Source organism: Gasterosteus aculeatus, chromosome 11 (assembly GCF_964276395.1).
Source record: "Gasterosteus aculeatus chromosome 11, fGasAcu3.hap1.1, whole genome shotgun sequence".
NCBI classification, from domain to species: domain Eukaryota; kingdom Metazoa; phylum Chordata; class Actinopteri; order Perciformes; family Gasterosteidae; genus Gasterosteus; species Gasterosteus aculeatus.
Window position 1 is genome coordinate 2643695 of NC_135699.1, and position 12164 is coordinate 2655858.

Genomic DNA, 12164 nt, shown 5'->3' on the forward strand with positions numbered 1-12164 from the left:
GAGGGGCTCCCGGCCCGGACGGCTGAGTGGATCCGGTACCACTGTCCAATGACCCTGGAGGCAGCTATCACCCTGGCGGAGGACCACCTGGCGGTGCATTCCAGCGGGCAAGGGGACCGGGAGAGCCCGCCGGCGTCGGCCCGACTAGGGGCTGCACCGCGGCCAACCGAGTAACCCATACCGGCTCCGCGGCGGGCGCCCTTCTCCCCAGCTCGCGACCCACCGACCCTAGGCGACGCAGGCGCCGTTCCCAGCCTACAGGGAGTTTCTCGAGCGCCGGGGCAGGAGTGTTGGAGATGTGGGCGGTTCGGACACCGCCGGAGAGATTGCCCGCTGATGGAGGTGGGACAGGTGATCCGAGTTGCCGGCGTTCCAGCACCTTCACCCGGTCCGGGAGCGACGTGAGGTGAGGTGAGTCGTGACACTCAAAACACCCAGTTGCTGGTGCCTAAAAGGGGTACGAAAAAAGGCTAGACCGGATAATGACACGATTTTATTGGCCAGGCATCCGGGGTGACGTGCGCTGCCGGTGCGCGTCCTGCCCGGAGTGTCAATTAGTGAACCCTCCAGCCATTCCGAGGGCGCCGTTGGGTCCTCTACGTTGGTGGAGGTTCCGTTCGAGCGGATCGGCATGGACCTCATCGGGCCATTTCACCGGAGCGCACGCGGATATCGCTTTGTGTTAGTCCTGGGCTGGAGGAAAGTATGAATAAGACTCTGAAGTCCATGATCCGTAAATTTATTAGCAAAGATGAACGTAATTGAGATCACTGGCTTGACCCTCTGTTGTTTGTAGTGTGGGAGGTTCCCCAGGCCTCCAGGGGATTTTCTCCACTTTGAACTTCTGTTTGGCAGGACACAGAGGGGGGTACTGGACCTAATTAAAGAAAACTGTGAGGAAGGGTCCCGAGCCCCGGCAAGACGAGATCCAGTACGTCCTTGACCTGCGAGCAAAGCTCGACACATTGGGCCGGATGTCACGGGAGAACGACAGAGGAGCCAGGCTGCGACGATTCACACCTTCTTCCAACTCCAAACTCCTGGCTAAGTGGCAAGGGCCCTTTGAGGTGACACGGCAGATGGGGGACGTCGACTATAAGGTGGTGCAGTCTGACAGGGGCGGAGATACGCAGATATACCACCTGAACCTTCTGAAAGCTTGGAGTTTGCCCGAACACAAGAGAGAAGTGGTTCGGGGGGAATTGGTGAGTATGTTGGAGTTGGGGGTAATAGAAGAGTCCAACAGTGCCTTGAGCAGTCCCATTGTCCTTGTGGCTAAGAAGGATGAATCTGTACTGTTCTGCGTGGACTATCGCAGGGTGAATGATGTGTCACGGTTCGAGGCCTACCCAATGCCCGACACTGGATTCAACCTACTTGGATGATGTCATTATCCACAGCACCACCTGGGCGGCGCATGTGCGGCAGGTGGGCGTGGTGCTGGAGTTGCTGGGATGGGCTGGGCTTGTTAAGTTCAAGGAATGATTCCAATAAGAAGAGTTTTCTGGTTTGCATGAAATCATTTTATTGTCTATTAACTTTCAACTCTAATAAGCGCGGGGAAAAGGCCTCTCGGGAACAAAGGCCTTGTGGAGTCTGTCTGTTCTCCCAACACCCGCGACGCGCCTCTGGTTCTTTTATCCTGGGTAATCCAGAGAAGCCACGCCCACTTCAATCAGGTATGTCCATACATGGATACATACGTCACACCTGGTCAACTCCCTATTACCGTGGAAGCGTCTCCATTGGTAGAGCCAAACAATCTGCAATGACAGTAATTAGGGACATGCAATATAGCCACAACATACTCCGGCCCGATGAACTTTTCTTCAGTCTATGTTCATCCACTTCCAGCGGGTAGAGTGACTGTACAGGTCTCCTAAACACAAATCCAGACGGCAATCGTACAGCACATGATCGGATTTTACCGTTTCTTCTCATGGATGTCTCATCAATGCAGAGACTAGAACATTTAATTGGTATCAAAGGAACTGCACTCAGCTGGTTTAAATCCTACTTATCGGATCGATCCCAGTTTGTGCTTGTAAACGGTGAATCCTCAAAGACCACCAATGTTGGTCACGGAGTCCCACAAGGTTCTGTACTTGGACCGATTTTATTTACCCTCTATATGCTTTCTTTGGCCGATCTTATCCGGAAACACCGCATAAACTTCCATTGTTATGCAGACGATACTCAACTGTATCTGTCGATCAAGCCAGAAGAGACGGACCAGCTAGTTAGACTTCAAGAATGTCTTGGAGACATCAAAACTTGGATGACCGGCAACTTCCTGATGCTAAACTCAGAAGTTATCTTGATATCCCCAGAGCGCCTTCGAAGACAGCTGTCACGTGATACAATTTTTATGGATGGAATTGCTCTGGTACCCAGCAGCACCGTCAGGAATCTGGGAGTTCTCTTCGACCAGGATATGACCTTCAACTCGCATATAAAGAAGACTTCAAGGACTGCCTATTTTCATCTACGTAACATATCAAAAATCAGGAACTTCCTGTCTCAAAGTGATGCAGAAAAATTAGTTCATGCGTTTGTCACTTCCAGACTGGACTACTGTAATTCTTTGTTATCAGGCTGCTCTTGTAAATCTCTTAAGCCTCTCCAGTTGATTCAGAATGCTGCAGCACGTGTATTAACAAGAACTAAGAAAAGGGATCATATCACTCCTGTATTAACTTCTCTGCACTGGCTCCCTGTTAAATCAAGAATTTTAAGGTACTTCTCCTCACCTACAAGGCACTTGCTGGTGAGGCACCATCCTATCTTAAAGAGCTTGTAACACCTTATTGCCCTACAAGGCAGCTGCGCTCCATAGATGCTGGGTTACTTGTTGTTCCTATGGTTTTAAAAAGTAGGCTGGGGGCCAGAGCCTTCAGTTATCAAACTCCTCTTTTGTGGAACCAGGTTCCACTTTCAGTCCGGGGGGCAGATTCGGTCAGCTCTTTTAAAGTAAAACTTTCCTCTTTGATTCTGCTTATAGTTAGGGCTGGCTCAGATTAGCCCGGACCAGCCCTTAGTTAAGCTGCTATAGGCTTAGACTGCCGGGGGACTTCTTAGGACACACCGAGCCCCTCTCTTAGGCTCTCGTTCTACAATAATTCACGTTTTTTAAATGCACATGACTAATTCAGCTTCTTTCCGGGAGTTTTTTTGTGCTTTCTTCCCTAGCAGGTCTCTGTAGATCGTAGTTCCTTCTGGACCCTGGTCCTGACACCTGCCGTGGCCCTGCTGACGCTTGCTGCTGCCATCATCATTATTATTATTATTTTAGATAATAATCATATTACTGTACTCGTAAACCAACATTACCCTTTCCTAAAAGCTCTGTGCTCTCCCTCCCCACAGGCTTCTGTGGATGGTGGTTCTATCTGATGGTGGTTGCCCCTACAGTGGTCCTGCTGTGCGCCTGCCTTACTACTCACAATTACTTGAATAGTTTCTGTCATAGGAATGTATTATACATTGTTCATTCTGTACCCATGGCATCCATTGTAGTCTGTCCATCCCGGGAGTGGGATCCCTCCTCTGACGTTCTCCCTAAGGTTTCTTACCTTTTTTCCCTCTTGGAAGGGTTTTTCCATTTTTTGGTGAGTTTTTCCTGTGCCGATGGTGGGTTTCGGGACAGAGGATGTTGTATGTGTACAGACTGTAAAGCCCTCTGAGGCAAATTTGTAATTTGCAATTTTGGGCTATACAAAATAAAATGAATTTAATTGAATTGAATCAATCCATCCCATCTTCCACGTATGTTTGGGTTGTTTATAATCATGGATGAATACAACATCTCCAACTTTGAATGGTATGGATCGATTAATTGGGTTACTCACATGGTGTGCAGAACGTAGTTCCATCAAGTACTTTTTTTTTCCATCGGTTCCAGAAATGAGTACTCAGCCTCTGCCGATGCTGTAATCTCTTGTTAAACTGGGTGCCAGTTCTTTTCCCTAAACTGGAATCATGTAACCAAGGGTAGTAATCCTTTGTCCAGTCAGGAAATGAGCAGGTGTGAGGGGTGAAGGTTCACTGCTGTCCGTGTGCAGGTATGGAAAGGGGGCGGGAATTTATCACAGCCTCCACTTCACAGATCAGGGTTTGTAGTTCCTCAAACTCGAGATCTCCCCAGTACCTTACGTAAGCACGTCTTAACTGATCTCACCGATCGCTCCCACATGCCTCCCCACCAAGCAGCGCGCTCTACGATGTACTTCCATGTAATCCTGTTTGTTGCAAACAATTCCTGTATTTCCTTCTTGTTCATCAATGTCCACAGGAGTTTCAAATTCCTTTCAGCCTTCTTAAAGGTCTTTGCATTATCAGAGTAAATAACACTGCAGATACCGCGTCTAGCAATAAACCTTTTAAAGGCAAGCAGGAATGAGTCAGTGGTCAAATCAGAAACAAGTTCTATGTGCACGGCTCGGGTTACAGCGCATGTGAATAAAGCAATGTATGCCTTCTTATTTTCTGGTTTCACATAAACTGGACCAACAAAGTCAAACACAGTAATTTCAAACGCTTGGGTCTCGTTAATGCGCTCTTTTGGCAACGGTGCACTAACCTGTTGGCCCGCTTTTACGCGTGCCGTTCTGCTTGCTGAATCTCTTCTGTGCACAGTTGTCCATTGGGTTTTTCCTGTGTCCGTGCGTTATGCACAAAACGCTGTATCCATGCTTTGATTCTCAAAACTCTGTTTAATCCGCTGTACCGGCTCAAGTCCAACAGTGGTGCAACTGTACAGTCCGGATCAGTCGTGTTCTGAACGACATATTCCATCACTTCATTTTCATTCATCACTTGAGGTTCGGTTTCCTGCGTCTGCGCCGCCTTTCAGCCACTCCAGCCCTTGCCACCATAGTGTCTCCTTCTGAAGCGCTTGGGTACTCATTCTCTGGTCCCACAGTCAGCTGGATTCTCCTTTCCGGAGCAGTGTTTCCAGTTCTCCGGTGAAGTCAGACTCTGAATTTTACATACTCGATTCTCCACAAACGATTTTCACCGTTTGGAACTACTCCTAACCCAATGAAAAGTTGAGTCAGTCCAGAAATACATGTAATTTTCACTCCCATTCAAATTATTTGATATGATTTCTCAAGTCTCGCTCCAATAAGCGCTCCCATTAACTCCAATCTGGGTAGTGTAATTTTCTTTAAAGGAGCTCATTTCATTTCTTCATCATCATAATGACGTGGGATATTTATCCTTTTCAAATACGGTATCTCTGAGCACCATTGATGCCAGTTTTGCTCAAGATCACTGGGAAGATCTTCATCACATGCAATTCCTCTCTCCCACATTTCCTGAAATAGACATTTGACTCGAATGGAAAAGGGGGACAAAAAAAGAGGCCACGCCCACTTCAATCCGGTATGTCCATACATGGAGACATACATCACACCTGGTCATCTCCCTACTACCGTGGAAGCGTCTCCATTGGTAGAGCCAAACAATCTGCAATGACAGTCATTAGAGACATGCAATATAGCCACAAAAGGACTCACCGCCAACCCGGGGAAGTGTGCAGTTGGAAGGATGGATGGAAGGTACGGTATTTGGGGTACCACTTGGGGGGCGGGCAGGTGCGTCCTCAGGTGGACAAAAATGCAGCTATTGCGGCATGCCCACGGCCCAAGACTAAAAAAGAGGTGAGGCGGTTCTTGGGGCTGGCGGGGTATTACAGGCGGTTCATCCCCGGCTTCGCGGACCTCACCAGCCCCTTGACCGACCTGAACCGGAAAGGTGCGTCAGATCTGGTACAGCGGTCGGAGCAGTGCCAGCAGGCGTTTGAGAAGGTAAAACAGGCTCTCTGTGGGGTACCACTCCTTCATACCCCTAACTTCTCTCTTGGCTCCACCGCATGAAAGATACCAACGCCCGGATCACTCTGTGGTATCTGGCTCTACAGCCTTTTAATTTCAAGGTGGTCCATAGGCCGGGGGCGTAGATGGCTGTGGCTAACTTCCTCTCCCGCTCTTGAAAGGGGGGGGTAGGTTAGGCCGGACGCCTCCCCGGCCTAAGTCGGGCGGTGGGAGTATTGGCTCAGCTGCAGAGGGGACGGAGAGGGGAGTGGCTCGGGGAACGGTGCCAGGAGGAGGCATAATTGGCCTCAGCTGGAGGCAATGACTGTGTGTGCTCTGTCCTTAAGTAGGAAAGATCCGGCGACAGCGGGAGAACTGAGCGAGGGGGCTGGAGCCGGTGGTGCACTGTGTGAAAACGATAAAATAAAGACTGTATACTGAAACCCTCAGCTGCATCCTCGTTATTCCGGGACCCCCATAGACCCACACGTTACAAGCCTTTTAAAGCCTTAGTTAAACACCGTTGTTCAGATTCTCTGAGTTCCCCATTGGATACTGCCTGTTACGATTTCAAAACTGCTACCCCCGCATTCTGCCACTGGAGTCCCTGATCTTCCCATAGAATCACCTGGCAAGTCACAAGAGAGCTAAAAACTACATTATTGCTGTTCCTACCTTGTAGAACCTTTTTTCAGTGTTTTTTCTGCAGTCATTCTGATTGCTTGTTCTTTGCCTCATTCCAGATTTGCAGTTGTCTATCGCCCACCGTCGCCACTCGTCTGGATTGTTGGTTTGGCTAGCAACTTACACACGCCGGGACGCTGACTACTCTTCTGGATCCATATGTATAAATGTACAGTAAGGATAACTGGACTTTCGGACAATTAAAACGCCTAGCAGGGCATTAACCTTTTCCTGTCTCCTGAGTGTTGAGTTCAGAACACAACACAGTCCTAACACTGCCAGTTATGTCTAATGATCGGACAGAAGATTGCAGGTCAGTGCTCATTTAAAAAAATATATATACAAGCATGATAGGATGGTCTTCCTAATGTGAAGACGCCAAAGAACATCTGTCTTTTGGACTTGATTTCAGTACCTTCTTAAATAATACTTCTACCCACTATTGTTTGGTCGAATGACAAAAGAAAGGATCTGGATGGATGTGACGGGTTTCTTTTGATATGCTATCGTTAAAAAAATACTTTGCAAAAAGTGTGAAATGAATAATCACTTTCGGTCTTATTTTTACTCTACAAAAAAAACATCTTCATAACAAGGAGATGTGAAGGTTTGAACTAGTTCATCTATTGAAACCAGTGTCTTTTGTGAAACTATGCGTCAGCTGTCTTAGTTAACAGATGTGTTATGTCTTCTAAAATATGCTGTGGGTTGCAAGGTAACAGCTGGATTGAAACATTTGTAAATCATTATTTTCAGTTACTAAAATGGAACACTTTTGTCTTCATAAATTTATTTTGTGTATAGTAGTAATATCCAATTTGTAAAAATCCTTTAGGAAGGGTTCTTTTTAAAGTGAAATTTTATTAGAGAATTGCATGAATACACACCTTCTACAGCACAACTCTTAATTTAATAGTGCAGTGAATGCTATCCAATATTCCAGTTATTAAACTTTATTTGATTGGTTTTGTGTTGTTGAAGTTGGATTCATTTTAATGGTCATGTTTTTTCCTACCCACATGAATAGACAGAACAACATCAGTTCATTCCTATCCAGAGTCACCAGTGACTTTTTTTTAAATTAAAAAAATCTTGTACGCTATTGTTTGCATGTGAGTAGTTTGAGGTACACAGTTCTGACATTGCCAACAGTGGATTTGTGCCCTGTAGCGTGATTCTTTTTTTTTTTACCGCAGTGGCCGGGTTGGTGTTGAAGCCGCGACCCCTCTATCTGCCTACTGCGTCCCCCGTGGGTTGCGCCCCTCGGTTTTGGAATCACTGCCATAAGTGGGGGATAATAGATGGATGGATCTTTTGCTTTTAAAAACGTTTAAAAACTGCTACTCAAAATCATTAAACAGGTCCTTCATTAAATGATACTTGCAAGTAGGAGAAATAATTGACACATACAAGTCATGCGCTAAGGCGACTCAAAACATTTTCTTCTTTAGAGCTGAAATATAACATAGATAACATAGAAGATAACATACTGAAACAGTGGTAGGGCCAGTGATAATGGTCGAACGATCTCTCTGATGACATCAAGACTGCAGAGAGCCTTCACACCTCTATACCTTGACTAAAAGACTAACAAATTGCAGAACTTAAGTGCCATTAAAAGCATTTTAATTTATCCATAGCAAATTGTAAATTGGCTTATTTGATGAAATTGCACTTTCTTGTTCCTTGCTCTTCTAAGTTTATATCCCTATAGTTGAATGCACTTATTGTAAGTCGCTTTGGATAAAAGCATTAACTAAATTTACATGTAATCTAGGTGATTAACTCTGTGGCAATGAGACTCCGGTCCAAGGGTAACACTACGATTCTAACCGTAGTGGACCGATTCTCCAAAATTGTCCACTTCCTTCCGCTAACTAAATTGCCCTCCGTTAAGGACGCGGCAGAGGCTGTACTGTCACATGTTTTCCATCTTCATGGATCCTCTGCAGATGTGGAGTCGGGCCGAGGTCCCTAGTTCACGTCTAAGTTCTGGAAGTAGTTCTATACACTATTAGGAGCCACAGTCACAGTCTGTCTTTGTGATTCCACCCCCAATCCAATGGCCAGACCGAGCGGAAGAACCAAGAGCCGGAGACCGGCCTTCGCTGTCTGGTGTCCCTGAACCCCACCTCCTGGAGCAAGCACCTCATTTGAGTTGAGTACGCACTCATCCTTCCTCATCTACCGGGCTCTACATTTTCAGTGTGCTCATGGCTACCAGCCACCCCTGTTCCCAGCCCTGGAAAGAGTCAAGTGTCCCTTTTGCTCTAGCAATGGTCCGCCGTTGCGGCCGCACCTGGGGGAGTCCGACTGGTGCTCCTCAAGACCTCTGCTCGCTAGAAGAGCACAGCAGATCAACGATGGGTTCCGGTTCCTGCCTATCAGGTCGGCCAAAAGGGTGTGGTTGTCCACGGGACCTCCCCCTTCGCAAGCTGGTGCCTCGGTTTGTGGGTCCATCCCCATCTCAAAGGTGATTAACCCCATTGCAATGAGACTCTGACTTCCCAACCCCCTAAGTAGGACACTCATTCATCTATTATACCAATTTTATTTTACCAAGTGACGTTAGCAGAGCTGACAACTTTTTTAAAAATCTGAGATTTTGTCGGGTGACCATACAGTGGACGGACCAAAGTCAGACTTTTTTTTTAGTTTGAAAAATTGGTGTGGCGTGAGTGTGTGAAAATATGCAAAAGCGTCATACGTCGAAACCGTGAGAGTTGGCCGCTCTGCGTTAGCTAGTCAGCAGCTTTGTACCTAGCAAGCAAGCCATCACTAGCATAATTTATATCGGTTTAATTTAGGTAGTTAAATATCATACATTGTGTAAATCTTCTAAACATCTTTACAAACAACTCAATTGTTACCTATATTGTATAATATTACAGCTCACCTTCGTTGTCAAAGGGAAACGTCCATCCATCCATCCATCTTCACACCGCTTATCCTGCACATCGCAGAGGGAGTACCCAGAGAGAACCGACGCAGACACGGGGAGAACATGCAGACTCCAAAGGGAAACGTGCCTAAATAAATTAAAATGATTAAGCTGTACCCGGACATTTGTGCATAAGTACATGCTTGTTGAAATGGTGATGAGTGGTATTATGGAATGCTATTATTTTATATTTTAAAATGTCCAGATGCACTTTTTGCAAATTTTTGCAGAGACCCTCACCTCCCGAAGAAAACTCCCTGGACCTTGTAGGTTTGTTTACTTGTTAGTTATTGTTGGTAGTAATAGTTTTAGAAGAAGTAGCAGTCTATAAATGCATATTAATGAAGCTATAATCATCTGTAATAGTTCAAGATTATGTAAATACACTCAAAATATGACCTGACTCTTTCATTCATTGTAAACGACTTTCTGTAATGATGTGCCAACGGACCCAAATGCCAAACGCAGGACCACCAAGGTTTCTCTTAATCCAACAGGTGAATTTATGAATTTACACTCACAAGGAGTGATCGCTGCATGACTAGGCGGCAGATAGGCAGGCAGGGAAGCTCGACTGTGTAACACCCGAGGCACTGTCAGGCACACAGAAACAAAAACACAAGCACATGGCAAAACAATAACAAACAGGGGAATGACATCAGCATAAGGAGAGAATATGGGGGGAAACAGAGGGAAAGAACACTAGGGTTAGACAGGAATCCTCACAGTACCCCCCCCCCCCTCCCCTCAACGGGAGCCTCCTGGCGTACCGCCAGGCTTATCGGGGTGCTGGCGGTAAAAATTAGCTCCGCTCAATCCGAGAGCGTAGAACCCAGCATCGGTCTTCCAGGCCATAACCCCTCCAGTCTATGAGGTATTGGTAACCCCTGCCTCTCCGACGGTCATCCAGGAGACGGTCGACAGTGTACACATGACCCCCGTCGATGAGGAGGGGGTTCGGCCGGAGGGTTCAGAGGGTTCAGAGGACTGGAGTGCAGACTGCTGGAGTGCAGACTACACTCTATGTAGAGTTAAAAAGTCCTTGACACTAGATGACTCCAGCTCTTTGGTACAATTGACTCTGTAACCGTTGAATCAACTTTTTGCTGTGTGATTTGAACTCTGCACTTCAACACTTTTGCCTAACACCGTAAAATGAATTCTAAGAATTTAGCTGTGTACACACATCCTCTGTCTTGAAACCCTCACATTGACATAGGAAAAACTCCCTTCCATGAGAAGAGGAGGGATCCCTCTCACGGTAGGAGGCAGGAACAGGGTACATATATATAACCATGATCGACCGTCTCTGGTTGAATTAAAGCTGCACAACCCTCCCATCTAGTGGTCACAAACAAACAGCGCAGCTTCATCAGCTGTTTCTGATATGTAACGCCTGAGAAATTGTTTTTAACTTTAACTTATGAAGCTTAAAGTAAGTTTTTAGCAGTCTAAATGTGGTTCTTCGGGGGATACTAAGTGACTCCAGAGGATCAAAAAAACAATGCTCGGAATATTATTCACTCAAATCTTAAGTTGAAAAGGTATACAGTCCATTCTTTTATAACATCCCATGCATGTTTTATAGTTCGTGGATTTCTAAATCAGACCACACAGAAAAAGACCTTTTTGATGAAAAAGTATAAATGTCTTAGACATAGACACTGTATTTTGGTAATGTTTTTTTTTATGTTTTCACATGAACGTAATAAAAATGATTTCCAGCAGTTCTGAATCCCTCATATCCTATCCTCACAAATAAATAACAAAAAAAGGAATGCCATCTACTGTTCTTACTGGCCTTAGAACCCTGTAGTACTAAACATATCTCAAATTCTAAATGTTTGAATCATTCATCACCACTCCTAAACACTTAGATGCACTTGACCTTTAAACTTTAGAGGTTTTGCATGTTTTTGATTATTGGGCAAATAATAACAGGGCAAATAATTCCTTTACAAATGATCATTTCGTGGTTTAATTATTCCATGAATGTTTGAAAAGGAGTCGTGCAAAATAAGTGATAATAATTAATGAAATAGTTAGAGTATTACAGGTAGTTGTAGCCGCAGTAGCATTATCTTAGCAGAAATAGCAGCAGTATTATTCATTTAATTTGGAATGGAAGTGCTCTGATTTTACAAATTATATTTACATTAATGGTTACACACGCAACTGTGGCGTGTTTGAGAAATAGTAAGCAGGGGGCACCCGAATGGGCGATGCATTCTCTTGCATAGTGGGAAATGTAGGATTCAGTATATTTTGGATCTTGACACACAGTCAGAGGGATAGAGCGACTCAATCTCTCAACCACTACTTCAGTGATCTGGACCATTATATTCTTTTCATTGTCCCTTCACTTTGTGGAAATGCATTAATAAATAACTTTATCCCTCTGAAGAGAATACTGACTTCATGTAGCTTCACTTTACGAACAATTTTATAGTGAATAGGGTCAGTTGTTCATTCAATATTACAGCATGTATTAGCACAGATCAGTAATACAAAACTACTTAGCTAATTACAATATTATCTCTGTTAAAAAAAATAAATAAAATAACAATAAGTAAATACAATCTCACTTCATTGATGCCGTTTCTTGATAGTGACAGGTGACGTTGACGCTGTGGCCTGTGGCTGCAGGACTGCTAGTGACCACCAGGTGGAGCGTGGGGGCCAGTACTTACACCACTGGCACCACAAAAGCCTACTACTATACC